The following is a 19908-nucleotide window of genomic DNA, read 5'->3' as shown; positions in this document are numbered from 1 at the left end:
CAGTCTCAGGAGGTAAAGGAGTGTCCAAGATACAGAATAAAGGGGAAGCCCTTATTATATCAGAATAAAGGGAGACGGACATTAGACACTCCTGTCAGAGTGGGGAGAGACGACAAGATTCCCCTCACCCACTCGAAGGAACCAAAATTTGAGCTGAGGACTTTCAGGGTTCACTCACTGACAATTCAGTTGAGAAATGGCTGCTATAATTACTATGCACTAGGAAGGGGAAAGGAGGGTGTTTCTCTCGTACAATAAGCTTCTGGACGATGTGGGGATAAAAACACAAACGGCCCTGAAGCAACAGAAACCTGAGTGGAGAGGTTTGCTCCAGCCACTCGTTTCCTATGTGTTGTTTGCAACGAATTGACAGCATAACAGCAGCTGCACTGCTCTGTGTACCTCACCTTATCATCACTCATAAGATGGTAAACGTGTTCTGAGCCCCTGTGGTTAAAAGGTCCTCAAGGAGCTCATGGTGGGGTGGGCAGGAAGCCAGTCTGAAGACCATGGTGAAACAAGTGTGATGAGAGCCTTGACCACAGGAGCCAGTGGAGGCTGGGATCAGGCCGTGAAGAATGGCTTTGCCTGGGGGTGGGATAATATATAATATTATTGTCCCCGTTTGCCGGCAAGGGAACCAAGGATCAGAGATGGTGACCATCTTACTCAAGGTCACACTGCTTGGTAGTGGTCCTAACCATCTTTCATGTACATCTGTTAAAATGTGAAGGTCTCTGCACTATTCATTACACCACTCTCTCTCTCAATGTCGTTACCTATTTTCACTCACAATCACCACCTTATACATTCCCTTGGCTCTACGTCATCTTTTATTAGATAAATAATCTGCTGAGCAAAGTATAGATTTCCTGTTAGCACATCCAGTCTGTCTACTTTATAAAAAATATTTCCTTGCAGGGCACATTGTACTCACCCAATCTGATGGTTTACACTGAGCTTGTACTGCACCCATATGCAGGGTAAAGCAAATGGATCACTGGGATCTGTAGTTTTACTTATCTATTTCACACAGTCTCAAGCATAATTTTAAATGTAGCCAATATTCAAGTAAAAACAGTAGAACCATTGCTTTCCTATAATGAGCAGTCACAAAAGATTTCATTGAATATTAATAGGTTCTAGTCAGGAGACTAAACCCCTTTCATAGGGAGTTGTGGAAATTCTTTTCCTTAAGTTAAGGAAACCCTTTCTCTTTATGCATTTTCTCTGTTTCTGATACCCTGAGAGACTTAAGCAAAGCAAGCCACTTCACTTTACTGCTGTGGACAAAAAAAAACATGTGACGCAAGCCTAACACACAGGCACAGACATATGTAATACACCCAACAGAGGTAGGTCAAATATAAGGCAATGATATTGGAAATACAAGGGCTTCCATGGTGGCTCAGTGGTAAAGAATTCACCTGCTAATGCAGGAGACTGGGGTTTGATCCCTGGGTCATGAAGATCCCCTGAAAAAGGAAATGGCAACCCACTCCAGTATTCTGTCCTGGGAAATCCCATGGACAGAAAAGCCTGGTGGGTACAGTCCATGGGGCCGCAAAAGAATGGGACATGACTTAGAGACTAATGAACAATTGAAATATAAATGGAAACCCCTAACTAATCATATATCCAAATTTCTGACCACCGCACAGGTCTACTGTCCAGGATCAGCTGTACTCCAGGAATCCAGACAATGAAAGATACCTTCCTTTCAAAATTACTATACACTGCTGCTGGGCGATTCAGGAGATAAAAGTTTTCAAAAGCATTGCACACCAAGGCAGGACTCAAGGAGCCTATTAAAAGTATGTACTTATTCCTATGTCACATCAGTGCCTAACTCACACACTCTTGAGAAAAAACACCTGCGATGATTTCAATACAGGAAACGCATTTTCCCTGAAACTACTTCATTATATTTTCTCATGTTGTGAAGTGGGGCATGAGGTGGAGAGGGAGGTGATGCCAAGGAAAGAGCCTACTTCTGAACCTGGTGAACACCAACTTGAGCCCAATTATTCTGGATCGACCAATGTCCATAGGAAGATTCAGTATCAGCTTAAGAGCATCAATCCCCATCGAGAGAAAGAGAAATAAGTCATATACAGACTGTTCAACCGCCATCTGATCCTGAAGAGGTGGGGGTGTTTGTGGAAAACAACAGTTCTGAGAGAGCTGGGATCCCACTTGACTGAAGAGGATTGTGGTCCTGTGGCACTAACGCACACCTGGTCGGTCCTAGAGCGATAGATGTCTCCCTCTGTCTGCGTGTCTGTGCCTCTCTCTATCCCTTGCTCTCACACGTTCTTTCTCAGGATCAGGTTCTCACTAGCGGAATGCCAATGCAGTGCTTCCCATCCTCAGGCCAGTCGAGGAGCCTGGAGTGGTGGGTCGGCCTCCCATTCTCAGTGTGTGTGGAAGAGAAGGGTAAAGACCAGCGAGAGGAGGAGTCGTCCAGGGTCCTGTAGCGGCTACCTGCCCTTCACAGGGGAGGAGTCTGTGGGCCTGGCTTTGACAGCACAAAGATGGGACATTTACCCCTCCCCTCCTCATAGAAGGACCTTCCTGAGTATTCCCTTGGTTGTGGTGGATTGAGAGGGACCCCGGAGTGGCCTGAAGAAAAGTAGGTTGTCCCCGGTGATGGTGGCAGCAGGGCGGGGATGATTCGGAGGTGAGAAGGTAGTGCCGGGCCCTCTCAACCGTGTGCCCCAAGGGCCTCTCCCAGCAGCTTGGAGGCTAGGAGGGACAATCACATCCGGAGTCACAAGAAGAGTTGTCGAGTACTGGAGATGCCCTCACAGATGACACCTGGTGATGGTCGGCTCTTGGGGTTGGAGGTCGGGGGCTTCTCCCTGATTGTCTGGTACTTTCTGTTGTCATCTGTCTGTGTGAGGAGCAGCTGGTGTTACTTGAAATTTTAAAAAAAAATTAATTGATTTTAATTGGAGGCTAATTACTTTACAGTATTCAGTATTATGGTGGGTTTTGCCACATATTCACATGAATCAGCCACGGGTGTACATGTGTCCCCCATCCCGAACCCTCTCCTACCTCCCTCCCATCCCATCCCTCTGGGTTGTCCCAGTTCACTGGCTTTGAGTGCCCTGTTTCATGCATGGAACTTGCACTGGTCATCTATTTTACATATGGTAATATAAATGTTTCAATGCTGTTCCTTAAGATCATCCCACCTTTGCCTTCTCCCACAGAGTCCAAAAGCCTGTTCTTTATCTGTGTGTCTTTTGGTGTCTCGCATATAGGGTTGTCATTACCATTTTTTAAAATTCCATGTATGTAGGTTAATATACTGTATTGGTGGTTTTCTCTCTGACTTACTTCACTCTGTATAAAAGGCTCCAGTTTCATCCACCTAATTAGAACTGATTCAAATGCATTCTTTTTAATAGCTGATTAATACTCCATTGTGTATATGTAACACAGCTTTCTTATCCATTCATCTGCCAGAGGACATCTAGGTTGCTTCCATATTCTAGCTATTGTAAACAGTGCTGCGATGAATACTGGGGTTCACGTGTCTCTTTCAATTCTGGTTTCCTCAGTGTGTATGCCCAGCAGTGGGATTGCTGGGTCGTATGACAGTTTTATTTCCAGTTTCTTAAGGAATCTCCAAACTGTTCTCCATAGTGGCTGTACTAGTTTGCATTCCCACCAACAGTGTAAGAAGGTTCCCTTTACTCCACACACTCTCCAGCATTTATTGTTTGTAGACTTTCTGAGAGCAGCCATTCTGACCAGCATGAGATGACACCTCATTGTGGTTTTGATTTGCATTTCTCTGATAATGAGTGATGTTGAGCATCTTTTCATGTGTTTGTTAGGTATCTGTATGTCTTCTTTGGACAAATATCCATTAAGTTCTTTGGCCCATTTTTTGATTGGGCCATTTATTGTTTTGTTATTGAGCTGCATGAGCTGTTTGTATATTTTTGAGATTAATTCTTTGTGATTTTTTTCCTACCAATTGATACCAGTAAGACACTGGGAAAGAGTAAAAGCAAACTAGTAAAGACACTGACTTTATTCTACCGATTGCAATTGGGAGAGCACCACAGACCTGAAGATCCGACTGTCAGCAAGGTGGTTTTGCATTGTACTTCATTCCACAGAGACTTCATTGTATTTCATTCAAAAAGACACATGTACTTTTTGTACCATTCATTGCAGCACCATTTATAATACCTAAGACATATAAGCAACCTAGATGTCCACCCACAGATGAATGGATGAAGAAGCTGGGTACATATGTGAGCAGAATACTACTCAGCCATAGAAAGGAACACTTTTGAGTCAGTTCTAATGAGGTGAATGTACCTAGAGCCTATTATACAGAGTGAAGTAAGAAAGAGAATAACAAAAATCATATATTAACGCATATATATGAGATCTAAAACAACGATACTGATAAGCCTATTTGCAAGGCAACAATAGAGACACAGACGTACAGAACAGACTTGGGGACTCAGTGGAGGAAGAACTGGGAAGAATAACACAAAATTGTAAAGCAACTATCCTAATAATTTATGACAGTTTTGCATCTTCTTTCCCATTGGGGTTCCTTTTATTTCTATTTCTTCCCTCTTCCATGGCTAGGACTTTCAAAATTACGTTGAATAAAAGTGGCAAATGTGGTTACCTTGTCTTGTTCTTCTTTTTAGAGGAAATGCCATCATTTTTTCACCATTGAGAATGTTTGCTGTGAATTTATCATATATGTCCATTAGTAGGTTGAGGTATGTTCCCATCCATGACCACATTCTGGACAGTTTTTATCATAAATGGGTGTTGAGTTTTGTCAAAAACTTTTTCTGCGTCTATTAAGATGATTACATGGTTTTTATTCTTCAATGTCTTAATGTAGTGTGTCCATTGAATGATTTGTGTATATTGAAGAGCCCTTGCTTTCCTGGGATAAATCTCAGTTTATCAGGGTGTATGATCCTATCAATATATCGCAGTATTTGGTTAGCTAGTATTTTATTGAGTTTTTTTTTTGCCTCCACGTTCATCAGTGAAATTAGCCTGTAATTTGTTGTTGTCGTTTTTGTTGTATTTTTGTCCTGTTTATGTATCAGGGTGATGGTGGCTTCATAAAAAGAGTGTGGGACTGTTTTTTTTCTTCTGCAGTTTTTTGGAATAATTTCAGAAGTAAAAGTGATCTGTAAACAATAGAATTCTGTGATGGTACCTATTCATGGACTTTTGTTTGTTGGGAGGTTTTTTTTTTTTTCCCCACAAATAAATAACACAGATATTTATTAGAGAATTATTTAGTTTACTTTCAATATACTAACATTAAAAGAAAAGAGAAATAGAAAGAGAAGATCCACCAAATTGGGTTTTGACCAATATCCAGATTTAAAGTCATGTGTTATGGCACATCTGGGGAACCAATTTGGAAAGGGTCCCAGGCAGCATGTCCTCTCTGTGGGTGAGACTTCAAAGACTGCAGTTCTGGGATCCCACTTATAATCCCAGGAAGGGTGCAAACTGATACCTTCATCAATCTGTGATCAAATTTCAAGACTGGTTTTATGTTAATGCTGTTTGTTTTGTCTTGTAAAAAACTCAGAATGTTGCTAAGCCTGGGACTTGGTTGGCCAGGCCCCCTCCAGGGTCTCAACAATCTCAAGATTTCTCTGTTGGGAGACTTTAAATCACAGTTTTAATCTCAGTACTCGTGATTAGTCTGTCCTTTTTTTACCTATTTACTCCTAATTCAGTCTCGGGAGAGTGTAGCTTTCTATGAACGTGTCCATCTCTTCCAGGTTGTCCATTTTAGTAGCATATAGTTCCTTGTAGTAGTCTCTTATGATCCTTTGTATTTCAGTGGTGTCCACTGTAGCTTCTGTTTCATTTCTGATTTTATTGATTTGAGTCCTCTCCCTTCATTTCTTGATGACTCTAGCTAATGTTTTATCAATTTTGTTTATCTTTTCAAGGAACCAGCTTTTAGTTCCACTGATATTTTTCCTATCGTTTCTTTGTCTCTATTTTATTTATTTCTGCTCTGAGTTTTATGATTTCTTTTCTTCAAGTAAACAGGGGTGTTGCTTGTTCTTCTTTCTCTAGCTACGTTAAGTGTAAGGTTGTTTATTTGAGATTTTCTTGTTTCCTGAGGTAAGATTTTCTTTCTATAAACTTTCCTCTTAGAACTGTTTTTGCTGCATCCCATAAGTTTTGGATTGTCATGTTTTCATTTTCATTTGTCTCTAGGTATTTTTTCATTTCCTCTTTGACTTTTTCAAGGATCCATTGGTTTTTTAGTAGCATATTGTTTATCCTCCCCGTGTTTGTATTCTTTTTATAGTTTTTTCTTATAGTTTATTTCTAATCCCACAGCATTGTGATCAGAAAAGACTCTTGATATGAGTTCAATTTTCTTAAATTTATGTGGCTTGATTTGTGACTCAAGATATGATCTATCCTGAAGAATGTTCTACGTGCACATGAGAAGAAAGTATATTCTGCTGCTTTTGGATGGAATGGCCTAGAAATAGCAATTAAGTACATCTGGTGTAATGTGTCATTTAGGGGCTGTGCTTCCTTCTTGATTTTCTATCTGGATGGAGACCAGTGGAGAAATAACTCCAGAAAGAATGAAGGGATGGAGCCAAATCAAAAAGAATACCCAGCTGTGGATGTGACTGGTGATAAAAGCAAGGTCCGATGCTGTAAAGAGCAATATTGCATAGGAACCTGGAATGTCAGGTCCATGAATCAAGGAAAATTGGAAGTGGTCAAACAAGAGATGGCAAGAGTGAATGTCGACATTCTAGGAATCAGCGAACTGAAATGGACTGGAATGGGTGAATTTAACTCAGATGACCATTATATCTACTACTGCGGGCAGGAATCCCTCAGAAGAAATGGAGTAGCCATGGTCAACAAAAGAATCTGAAATGCAGTACTTGGATGCAATCTCAAAAACGACAGAATGATCTCTGTTCGTTTCCAAGGCAAACCATTCAATATCACAGTAATCCAAGTCTATGCCCCAACCAGTAACGCTGAAGAAGCTTAAGTTGAACGGTTCTATGAATGCAATCTCAAAAACGACAGAATGATCTCTGTTCGTTTCCAAGGCAAACCATTCAATATCACAGTAATCCAAGTCTATGCCCCAACCAGTAACGCTGAAGAAGCTTAAGTTGAACGGTTCTATGAAGACCTACAAGACCTTTTAGAACTAACACCCAAAAAAGATGGCCTTTTCATTATAGGGGACTGGAATGCAAAAGTAGGAAGTCAAGAAACACCTGGAGTAACAGGCAAATTTGGCCTTGGAATATAGAATGAAGCAGGGCAAAAACTAATAGAGTTTTGCCAAGAAAATGCACTGGTCATAACAAACACCCTCTTCCAACAACACAAGAGAAGACTCTACACATGGACATCACCAGATGGTCAACACTGAAATCAGATTGATTATATTCTTTGCAGCCAAAGATGGAGAAGCTCTATACAGTCAACAAAAACAAGACCAGGAGCTGACTGTGGCTCAGACCATGAACTCCTTATTGCCAAATTCAGACTTAAATTGAAGAAAGTAGGGAAAACCACTAGACCATTCACGTATGACCTAAATCAAATCCCTTATGATTATACAGTGGAAGTGAGAAATAGATTTAAGGGCCTAGACCTGACAGATAGAGTGCCTGATGAACTATGGAATGAGGTTCGTGACAGTGTACAGGAGACAGGGATCAAGATCATTCCCATGGAAAAGAAATGCAAAAAAGCAAAATGGCTGTCTCGGGAGGCCTTACAAATAGCTGTGAAAAGAAGAGAAGAGAAAAGCAAAGGAGAAAAGGAAAGATATAAACATCTGAATGCAGAGTTCCAAAGAATAGCAAGAAGAGATAAGAAAGCCTTCTTCAGTGATCAATGCAAAGAAATAGAGGAAAACAACAGAATGGGAAAGACTAGAGATCTCTTCAAGAAAATCAGAGATACCAAGGGAACATTTCATGCAAAGACGGGCTTGATAAAGGACAGAAATGGTATTGGACCTAACAGAAGCAGAAGATATTAAGAAGAGATGGCAAGAATACACAGAAGAACTGTACAAAAAAGATCTTCATGACCCAGATAATCACAATGGTGTGATCACTGACCTAGAGCCAGACATCCTGGAATGTGAAGTCAAGTGGGCCTTAGAAAGCATCACTACGAACAAAGCTAGTGGAGGTGATAGAATTCCAGTTGAGCTATTCCAAATCCTGAAAGATGATGTTGTGAAAGTGCTGCACTCAGTATGCCAGCAAATTTGGAAAACTCAGCAGTGGCCACAGGACTGGAAAAGGTCAGTTTTCATTCCAATCCCAAAGAAAGGCAATGCCAAAGAATGCTCAAACTACCGCACAATTGCACTCATCTCACACGCTAGTAAAGTAATGCTCAAAATTCTCCAAGCCAGGCTTCAGCAATATGTGAACCGTGAACTTCCTGATGTTCAAGCTGGTTTTAGAAAAGGCAGAGGAACCAGAGATCAAATTGTCAAAATCCGCTGGATCATGGAAAAAGCAAGAGAGTTCCAGAAAAACATCTATTTCTGCTTTATTGACTATGCCAAAGCCTTTGACTGTGTGGATCACAATAAACTGTGGAAAATTCTGAAAGAGATGGGAATACCAGACCACCTTGAGAGTCCCTTGGACTGCCTGATCTGCCTCTTGAGAAATTTGTATGCAGGTCAGGAAGCAACAGTTAGAACTGGACATGGAACAACAGACTGGTTCCAAATAGGAAAAGGAGTACGTCAAGGCTGTATATTGTCACCCTGTTTATTTAACTTATATGCAGAGTACATCATGAGAAACGCTGGACTGGAAGAAACACAAGCTGGAATCAAGATTGCCGGGAGAAATATCAGTAACCTCAGATATGCAGATGACACCACCCTTATGGCAGAAAGTGAAGAGGAACTAAAAAGCCTCTTGATGAAAGTGAAAGTGGAGAGTGAAAAAGTTGGCTTAAAGCTCAACATTCAGAAAACGAAGATCATGGCATCCGGTCCCACCACTTCATGGGAAATAGATGGGGAAACAGTGGAAACAGTGGCTGACTTTATTTTTCTGGGCTCCAAAATCACTGCAGATGGTGACTGCAGCCATGAAATTAAAAGACGCTTACTCCTTGGAAGGGAAGTTATGACCAACCTAGAGAGCATATTCAAAAGCAGAAACGTTACTTTGCCAACAAAGGTTCATCTAGTCAAGGCTATGGTTTTTCCGGTGGTCATGTATGGATGTGAGAGTTGGACTGTGAAGAAGGCTGAGCGCCGAAGAATTGATGCTTTTGAACTGTGGTGTTGGAGAAGACTCTTGACAGTCCCTTGGACTGCAAGGAGATCCAACCAGTCCATTCTGAAGGAGATCAGTCCTGGGATTTCTTTGGAAGGAATGATGCTAAAGCTGAAACTCCAGTAATTTGGCCACTTCATGGGAAGAGTTGACTCATTGGAAAAGACTCTGATGCTGGTAGGGATTGGGGGCAAGAGGAGAAGGGGACGACAGAGGATGAGATGGCTGGATGGCATCACTGACTCGATGGACATGAGTCTCAGTGAACTCCAGGAGTTGGTGATGGACAGGGAGGCCTGGCGTGCTGTGATTCATGGGGTCGCAAAGAGTCGGACACGACTGAGTGACTGATCTGATCTGATCTGATCTGATGAGCTCTTCATGGATGAAAGTGGAGTGTTAAAGTCCCCCACTATTACTGAGCTGCTGATGTTTTCTCCTTTTATGGCTGTTTGTATATTGAGGTGCTCCTATGTTGGGTGCATATTTTATTTACAATTGTGTCTTCTTCTTGGAATAATCCATTGATCATTATGTGGTGTCCTTGAATCTTGCAACCATCTTTAAAGTCTATTTTGTCTGATGTGAGTATTGCTGTTCCAGGTTTCTTTAGATTCCCATTTGCATTGAATATCTTTTTCCATCCCTTCACTTTCAGTCTGTATGTGTACCTAGATTTGAAATGGGTCTCTTGTAGACGGTATTACGTGTGCTGGGCTGTGCTTTGTCGCTCAGTCGTGTCTGCCTCTTTCCGACCCCATGGATTGTACCCACACCAGGCTCCTCTGTCTATGGGGATTCTCCAGGTAAGAATACTGAAGTGGCTTGCCATACCATCCTCCAGTGACCTTCCCAACCTAGGTATCGAATCCGGGTCTCCAGCATTGCAGGCAGATTCTTCACCCACTGAGCCATCAGGGAAGCCCAAGACTACTGTAATGGATGGCCTATCCCATCTTCAGGGGATCGTCCCAATGCAGAAATCAAACTGGGGTCTCATGCATTGTAGGCAGATCCTTTACTAGCTGAGCTACCAGGGAAGCCCAGACAGTATTACACATGGGTCTTCATCTTTTTTTAATCCGTTATTTTTTCTTTTTCTTTAGGATGCAGCATTTCATCCATTTACATTTAAGTTAATTACTGACATTTATGTTCTTATTGACATTTTAAAAATTGTTTTGGGGTTCTAAAGGTGTTTATTCTAAACTTCCTTTTGTGATTTGATGACTATCTTTAGTGTTGTGTTTGGATCCCCTTGTCTTTTTTGTGTCTATATCTATTATAGATGTTTGGTTATCATGAGTTTTTTGTTGTAGCTGTCTATACACACACCACATACACATTTATATATATATATCTTCCAAGGTGGTTCAAGTGCTAAAGAATCCCCCTGCCAATGCAGGACATGCAGAATATTTTGGTTTGATTCCTGGGTTGGGAAGATCCCCTGGAGGAGGAGATGGAAACCACTCCAGTATTCTTGATTGGAAAAATTTCATGGACAGAGGAGCCTGGAGAGCTCTAGTCCATGGAGTTGGAAACAGTCACACATGCCTGAGTAAAAGAGTATATATACTTGTTTAACTTTACTGGTCTCTTAATTTCAATGTCCTGCATTTGTACTCCCATCCTCTCATAACTGCTGCTTTTGATATCATATTTGTGTGTGGATGATTTACTATGTTTATCATCTGTTTGTCTTTATTGGTGAGCTTTCCCATTCATAATTTTCTTGTTTCTAGGCCTGGCCTTTTTGTTTCTGCCTAGAGATGTTACATTAGTCTTTGTTGTAAAGTTGGTGTGGAACTGTTGAATTCTCTGAGCCTTTGCCTGTCTTTTGATTTCTCTGTTGAATCTGAAACAAGAGCCTTGCTTGGTAGAGTATGTTTGGTTGTAGGTTTTTCCCTTTCACCGCTTTAAATCTATCATGCCACTCCCTTCTGGCCTGCAGAGTTTCTGCTGAGAAATCAGCTCATAATCTTATGGGGATTCCCTCTTATGTTATTTGCTACTTTTCTCTTGACCTGCTTAATATTTTCTCTTTGTTGTTAATTTTTCAGTGTGCTTAATATGTGTCTCAGCATTTTCCTCAGCGCTTGGAACCAGCCAACCAGCGGAAGCGCAGAAAAAAAATACGTCGCTGATTACAGCAAAAGACTTTGAGATCTTTTTTCAACCCGGACGGGCGGGGGAGAAACGGGCAAACGGCTCCGCGGAGCAACATTGCCCCCTGGAGACCACAGAAACCAAAATGCCAGCAATCTCGGAAGAAAATCGATCCTTCCTGCTGGGCTTTCCGGCAGAGGACTTATGGGGGATGCCCCTGAGGACCAGAGAAAGGGAACCTCTCGAAGGGACCCGGGCAAACCACTCCTGGACCGCGCGAGTTCCGCTCGACCCGTCCACAGAACCACAGCGAGGCGATAAGAAGTCAGGAAGTCCAGGAAGATCCGGAGTTGCTGAGGGCTGGTTCTGGGCCTGTCCCGGGGAGCAGTGAGGTCAGTGCCAGTTTCCCAGCCTGCGTCCGCTGGGAGATTTCTCCCCGAAACTGCTTGGAACTCTCCGCTGAGGGACTTGATCCGTGATGTCCGGGTCCTGTCCAACCTGGCCCCAACAAGATGGTTATTTTGGGTCACTACCCTGCCCTCTTCTCTGTCCGTCGACTCTGGATTAAAGTCCCTTCCTGACCCACCTTGCAGTGAGCAGAGCAACTTGTACTCCTTAACAGCTGATTACTTCCAGGTGCTTTGCAATATAAATATGTTATCATGTCACAATCCTGATAGAGTGAATGAGTCGTTTTCTATGTAGTTTCCCTCCCCGCCCCCTTTCATTTAGTATCTCATTGTAATAAATACGTTATTGTTGGTTTTCAGTCCGTTGGTCGTGTCCGACTCTTTGCGACCCCATGGACTGCATGCAGCACGTCAGGAGGCTTCCCTGTCCTTCACCATCTCCCGGAGCTTGCTCAGACTCCTGTCCATTGAGTCAGTGATGCCATCCAACCATCTTGTCCTCTGTCATCCCCTTCTCCTCCTGCAGTCAGTCTTTCGCAGCATTGCAGGCTGTGTTACCCTCGATCCCAGTGAGGATTTTATTTCACTCTTCCACTGGGGAGGAGAATGTATCCTGCAAACCAGTGTGCAAGCTACAATCTGACAGCCTTGAGACCTGAACATAGGGACACTCTCTGAGAACCTGGAGAGCTGACTCTTCCTCTGTGTGCTGCAGGTCCCAAAGGCATAAAATGAGGGCAGTAATAGCATCTGCTTCTTGGGTGGTGTCCAGCATCAATTACCCAGCAGGATCTCAGCTTGGCACTTGTCCCTGTCATGTTATTAATGTAGGTGGCTCAGATGGTAAGGAGTCATTCTGCAGTGCAGGATAGCCAGATTCAATGGCTGGGTTGGGAAGATCCTCTGGAGAAGGAAATGGCAACCCACTCCATTATTCTTGCCTGGAGAATCCCATGGGCAGAGGAGCCTGGCAGGCTATAGTCCAACGGGTCTTAAAGAATGAGACACGTCGGAGCCACTTTCACTTCCACTTCACGTAATGATTTTCCAGTCAAAACTCACTGTCATAATACAGTTCTCTTTAAATATACAGGAACCCCTCAACGATCCGAGGCAAGACAAGGGTAACCACTCCGTGCACTATCATTCACTGTCAGCTTATATTATTTTATTGTAATTTTAAGTGTCAGTGGTTCCGGCGAAAGTTCTCACAAGGGGCTCTCTGAAGAGCTCAGATGCAGTTTGAATGAGGCAACTGGCACAAGCGGAGGAAAAGACAAAACCAAACCAAAGCAAACAAAACCAGCCGCTTCTTGTGGCAAAAGGCTTCCTGTCATTTTATTAAAGCGCGAGAGCGGGGAAAAAACCGGCCCGGCGACACTGTGGAGCAACACTGCCACCAGCTGGCCACAGAAACCAAAACGCCGCAAGCCCGGAAGAAAATTCACCGTTTCGGCCGGGTTTTCGCGCAGAGGACTGGACAGCGTGGACGCGAAAGTTAAGGGGGATGCCCGTAAGGACCAGAGAAAGGAAGGGAATCTCTCGAAGGGGTACGGCCAAACCACCCCTGGACAACGAGCAGTCCGCGGAACCATAGCAACACGGGCAGGAAGTTAGAGTGTCCAGGAAGATCCGGAGCTTGGTGGGCGGGGCTGAACTCCGATTGGCTGGCTCTGGGCATGCGCGCAGCAACCTAGTGAGGCCCGTGCCAGTCTCCTGGCCCTGGTCGGCTGGGAGTTTTGTCCGGGACCTTGTTTGGAACTCTCCACTGAAGAACCTGACCAGTCGTGACGTCCGGGTCCTGTCGCCCACTGCCGAAGCCCCCGACGTGCGGGAACGTTACAAGTCCCCTGTCCATTCTCCTCCCTCCCACCCCCGGCCTGTGAACGCGTTCCTCCCGTGGTACACTCGCTGTTCTCTCAGGCCTCACTCTTCTGATCCGTCCTCAGTGCCCACGAGGCTCACCCGGTCACCCCGGAGACTCTCCGTCCTTAGCGATGCTCCCTTCCTCCCCACCCGAGCATCGCTCTGCCCACGGTCCTGCCACGGACATCAGGAAAGACCGCGCCCCTCATGGTGTCCTGTTTCTAGCCTTCCTCCCTGTCATCACCCTCAACATGAAGTCCTGTCCTCCAGTTCCTTCGCACTACTGCCAGTGCACTGATACCACAACCTCCTGGAGACCTCCAGCTCACCGACCACGCGTCCTTTCCCAGCATGCACCAGGCCCCTCCTGGATTGGCTAAGCCAGGGCTGGAAACTGTCCCCTGCAAACACACCACTCCCCGACAAACATACCTGTTTGTGCTCCTTGCGCCCTCCTGCCTGCCCACTCCCTGCCTGTGTCTGAGCACCTGAGCATCCAGGAGAAAACTTTACAACTTTACAGAAGTGTTTCATCTTGAATCCATGGCCGGAGTAGATCGCTGTTCAGTTTCACCGTCACCTAGCTACACTCCTACACTACACACTAGTAACCTTCCTCCATGCTAATGACCAACCAGCCCCACCCGCCAATAATTCGTGGAGAATGCGGAAGCAACCCCGTGGGATTTGTCAAGTTTCCCAGTCCCGATCTGCATGTTTCTGCCCTGGCACTCTGCTGCCCTTCTCCACGACTGCTCCTGACTGCATCCAGCCCGTCACCTCTGCCCGGGATCCCATGCCTTGCACCTTCTCAGGGACTTTGCACCTGCAGTTATCATTCCTCTCTCCTGAACCAGCACCTGCTCCCTCTACATCGGAGCATTCCACAGCACAGGGGGAAACCCACCGTCTTCCACCACCCTATTCTGCAGCTACTGGCACATTACCGATTGCCCTTCAAAGCAAAACTGCTTCAAATTCTGCTGAGATATTCTCTCCTCAGCCCCCTTCTATGGAGCTTTTGTCCCAGTCACTCCACTATAACTGGCCTTGTCATGGCCATCATTAATATCCATACTTCCTGATTCCACACTTTTCAGTGCTCATCTTAGCCAATATCTCAGGCACCTTTGGCATACTTGACTCTTGTGTTCTTTATCCCTCTGTTTTTTTATAGTTCAGGGGCGTGGGGCTTATGTGACAACAGCGTCTCCTAGATGTACTGGACAAGGTACACATTCTACACCTGGATATTGTTTGGGAAGTCTTGGGTCAAATGAAAGACAAGCCAAAGAAAAGAGCGTCCCAGTCACTGCGGGGGAACGGCCCACAGAGGCAGTGGCAGGCAGAGGTGAGAGAGCTCAGACAAGGGAGGTGTGACCAGAAATGAAGAGGAACACCAGGGAAAGGAGGGTTCCACCCCATTCACACTTGGGACTCACAAGGGGCACACCTTACAATGACCCAACGGAGTCTTAGGGCAGAAGAGTGGCTGCAGTTTAGGAATTTCATTGTCTGGAGCTGATCTTGGTTCCTGATGCGGTACAGGTGAGATCCAAGGGAGGGCTCTGCAACACCCGAGGGAGAAATGTGGAAAGGGACTGAATCCAGACGAAGCCTAAGCAGGCAATGAGCTAGGGGACCTTGCGGCTGAGAATGAGGAGTGGACGTCCCTGCCCGGGGATGGGCTGGACGATCAGACCCAGATTCAGAGGGGTCTGCACATGCCAGCAGGGTGGCTGAGGCTCAGTCAGCCGGGGAGGACCGTGCCCACAGCAAGACGAGGGAGATAAAAATGCAAGTTTCACCACCCCCACTCACGGGCGGTGCAGGTCAGCATCACCAAGTGGAGCCAGGAGAGGAGAGCACACCCTGCAAGCACACAGCCCGCTACTTCCAATACTATGCGTCTTTGGTTCCTTTCAAGCCATGCTTCATGAAAGTATAGACTCCAGGACCATCCTTATCTGGTTACCTCTCGATTCCTCCGCCATGTGCCCATCCACAGAACATCCCCTTGCTAACGTCTCCCAAGAGCTCCGTCGGCCAACCATAGTACCCAGTGCTGTATAGGCCACAGACACATTCCGTTTTCAAAACCACTTTTCCTTGGTCAGAGTCTGTGACAGCAGCCCACCCTGGCTTTCCCCATAACTCTCAGGCCATTATTTCTAAGTCTCTTTGTCTGTCCATTTACTTTGATCCCCTCCTAAATCTTGGGCTTTGTTTTCCTCTGGTTTCCAACCTCTGCCCTGTGCTCTTCCACTCCACACATGATCCTTGGGTGACCACGTCACCCCCCAGAGCTTTTACCCATCTGACTTGTTTTAATCAGTATCCCCCTGTATGCTGTTGGCTTTTCCTGTCACTAAATCTACCTAAGACATCTCAGCTGGGCCCCAGATTCCGCACAGGCCGAGACGTATGGGCCATCTGCACTCAGTTGTCCCATAAGCCCTACAGGCCTGCTAGTAGCCCCAGGCCAACATTTCCTGTCTCATGGATGGGCACTGCCATCCACCCAGTTCCTTAAACCACAATCCCGGGCATGCTGCTGGGTGTGATCTTCACTGTGCCATGACTTCCCTGGAGCAGCTCTGGAAAAGGCTGATGCGAGATCTTCCTGTTGCCACAGATGGGGATGGGTTCCTCTGAGAGGCCCTGTTCCTGCAGACACGCTCTGAAGGTGTCCTGAGCTCGGGCCATCACCCTCTTTTGGATCTCTGAGAGAACCCGGGCACTGTAATGCACCTGAGAGGTTGAAAGCCCTGTCTTTAACAAGATGATGAGTCAGGACACAGCAGTGCAAGCCCATCACTGGGGAATGTGCCAAAGAATATCCGGAAGAGATCCCTAAAGAACGTTTAGGGAGGTGGGTCTTCATGGGTGTGCACCAAACAAGGGATTGCTTAACTGTATTTTTCCCAATAAGCATCCTGTTCCGATTTGGTCTTCATGTGAGCGCGGGAGTGAATTTGATAACACAGGAAACAGTTTAAAAGCGCAGCTGAGCACAGGCAGCAGATACGCTGACAGCCGATCCTCGTACATCAACATCAGCAGCTACAATTCTCAGCCATCTTTAATCTTTGATGCACTATTCTGGTCTGTCGAATGAAGTTATCTCCACAGTGTTTTAGAAATGTATTCAACTAACTAGGCAAAGGGATCCTGACAAGAACTAAAACGTACGGAGTTTCACTAACAACAGTAGGGTTTTACTGTAAAACTTTGGATTCAGGACCACGTAGCAGAGCAAGCACAAAGTCAGTATTCAAACTAGTATTAATTTGGGCAAGTTGTCCCTTTCCTCAGCCTAAGATAGTGGGTCATGATGAAAACCTGCTTTCGCTGTAGAGAGGAGTCGCAAATTTTTGATCTTCGATTTCCTCCTGTAAGAATGGGTTCTGTTTCCACAGCTGCAAGCTCAGCGTTCATAAGAGAACTTTTTCAGATAATGCTCAAGCCAGGGCCACATTCCAAACCTACTACTTCAGACCCTCTGGGGATGTCCTGCCAGCATCAGCTTTTCTCCAGGGGAGATTTGATGCACAGTTTAGGTTGAGAAGTACAATCTCATGATGCTTTACCCGTCCTGCTTTTAAATAGAATCCTGAACTGAAGAGCCATGTTTGCTACTAAAGACGTTAAAAATTTTTTAATTAATTAATTTTTAAATTAACTAATTAATTTTTTAAAAATTAATTTTAATTAACTTCTGAGTGGTATTTTGACATATTTATTCACAGCCATATTTAGAACAATTTCAATGACTCAGTGGTGTGTTATGCCCCCAAGTCCCCTTCCTTACCGGACACTCAGGCAGATGGAGGGGAGGGAACACGCCTCAGGCCTGGTGGCAGAAGGAGGATGGATACAGCTCCGTTGTCTTGGTTACTGCTCTGCTGAGCATCCCTCCTGGGTTGCTGAAGTCAGGCAGGGGGCCTCACACCAGCTTAACAGGTATTCCTGTGACCAAAGGTTGGAGCTAAGGGCTGAGATCCGTTACTGAATCTGGGAAATGGAAGCTGGGTCCACGTGATTTGAGAAGAATGGGAAAACAACTAAGAAGAATTTCAGATGCAGGGTGGGTTCTGGGAGCCTGTCCAGAGCTACTGACTTGTGGTCACACAATGGGCGCCTGTGCATAAACACAGAGACACACTAGACGTGTGTGCTTACTGGGGATTCCGTCCTGACGTGCACAGCGACCGTCTCTGGAGGGAGCATCTAGCACATGTGGAGGAGGCCGGACCCAGAACGTGGAAGGAGCAGGGGCTCCTCATTGACAAAAAAGCAATGGCATATCTTTTCCCACATGTCTCACTTGGACATCTGCATTACCTTCCTAAACTGCTTTACTGAGGTATAGTTACACACCACAAATCACACCCATCACTTCCAGGGCAGTGACTTTTAGTAACTTCACACAGTGGTGCAACCACCTCCACAGTGCAGTTGTGGAACACTGCCAGCACCACTAAAAGGTTCCGTGTACCCATTAGCAGTCGATCCCCAACAGGACCTGCAGGCCCAGGCATCCTCTCATCTAATTTCTGTCTCTGTAGATTTGCCCTTTGTGGGCATTCACAACAACGGACTCCTGCAGGAAGTGGCCTTTTGTGTCTGGGTTCTTTCACTTAGCACAGTGCTTTGGAGGCTCACCCATGTGCCAGCAGAAAGCAGAAGTTCATCACTTTTCATTCATCTATGCTGTTCCACTGAATGGCTAAGAATACTCTGTTTACCACTCTCCAGCTGACAGACTTTTAGGCTGCTCCACTATTTGGAGATTACAGACAGTGCTGCTGTGAAAGACATCGAAGGACAAGTATTTGTGTGGACATAGGTTTCATTTCTCATTTGTCCATGATTTCATTTCTTCTTTTGCATGGTGCACAGGCTAGACCCTTCAGTCTGTGGAATAGAGGTGGTTGAAGCAGACCACCTATTCTGGTCTGGATCTCAAGAGGCAAGCATTCACTCAGACTCTACTAGATGTGATGTGACGAGAGCTGTGTGTTTCTCGGGGATGTTCTTCAGCATGGCAATGACGATCCCTTGTATCCCAAGATGGTTGACCATGTTTCTTGATTTAGTTATTTACTTATCTGTCATGAACGGGTCTTGAACTGTGTCAAGTGCTTTTTCTTTGTCTGTCAAGATGGCAGGTGGTTTCCGTCCTTCATTACATCAGTACGCTGTTTCCCATAACTGAAGTTGAGTGTCGGTCCAATACTGCAATCCTGGGAAAGATCTCGCACAGCCCTTTGCAAAATGTTTCTCGATTTGGTTTGCAGATGCTGTGTTGAGGGTGTATGCATCGCTATTCATGAAAGATATGGGTCTGTAGCTTTCTGGTGATGGCAATCTGGCTTTGGTACTGGGGTAATACTGTGCTTATAGGATGAATTAGGAAATGTTTCCTCCTCCCTCCTGTCTATTCAGGAAGAATCTGTGAAGGATGGGTGCTATTTCTTCTTTAAACCTTTGATAGATTTCACTGATGAAACCAGGAGGCCCAGGACTTCCCTCTGTGGGAAGGTCTTTAAATGAATGGTTCAGTATCGTTGCTTGCTACCGGTACATTCAGATTTGTTTTTGGCCACTGCCCTTAAGCCAACTCCCATCCAGTATTCTCTGCCCTGTTGGTTCCTATGGCTCGGTCTCTGGCCTAGGATTTGACGTGCTGGACATCTCTGCACATCACAGGATTCTGGCTCCTACTCTGTAACTGGGGAGAGTATGCTGCTCAGAAGTGACCCCCAGATCACCAGCACCCAATGGGCAGGTTGGGGATACAGACTTTGAGGTGGGGAGGGGGTGGCACAGCTGATATCCTAATTTACAACTGCCTATCCATCCTCCAGGCGCCCTCATGCAGGATGTCGGTAATTCTGCAGTTGGGACTGGCACAGCAAGGACCCAGAGTACCCTGTCCCCTCCCCCGCCATGTCCACTTCATCTACCCTGATCCTTGTCATTCTTCTCGCCTCCTAGCAACGCAGCCTCACAGGGGATCAGTGATGCACTCGCCAGCATATCTAAGGGTGTCAGATCTCCTCTCTGCTCAATGACTCAACTCTCAAGGGCAGGGACTGGCCATGCAATTCCTCCTCACCTCCCCGTTTCAACAGCCAGCCTGGCGCGGCATGGAGGGGATGTAACATATACAGTGAAAACCTTCATGA

General features: G+C 45.4%; 1 protein-coding gene and 1 long non-coding RNA gene across 2 annotated transcripts in view; both read right to left on the bottom strand.

The window, feature by feature from the left end:
• Positions 1-19908, bottom strand: part of LOC133243358 (X antigen family member 5-like) — a 279870-nt gene that overhangs the window by 114854 nt on the left and 145108 nt on the right. The window lies entirely within an intron of this gene.
• Positions 1903-14748, bottom strand: LOC133243350 (uncharacterized). The gene is made up of 2 exons (XR_009735045.1): positions 14150-14748; positions 1903-2917 (listed from the first exon to the last, which is right to left on the bottom strand). It is a non-coding gene; the product is annotated as an uncharacterized LOC133243350 (long non-coding RNA).

This window comes from Bos javanicus, chromosome X (assembly GCF_032452875.1).
Source record: "Bos javanicus breed banteng chromosome X, ARS-OSU_banteng_1.0, whole genome shotgun sequence".
Classification (NCBI taxonomy): Eukaryota; Metazoa; Chordata; class Mammalia; order Artiodactyla; family Bovidae; genus Bos; species Bos javanicus.
This window is presented reverse-complemented; position numbering and strand designations above follow the sequence as displayed.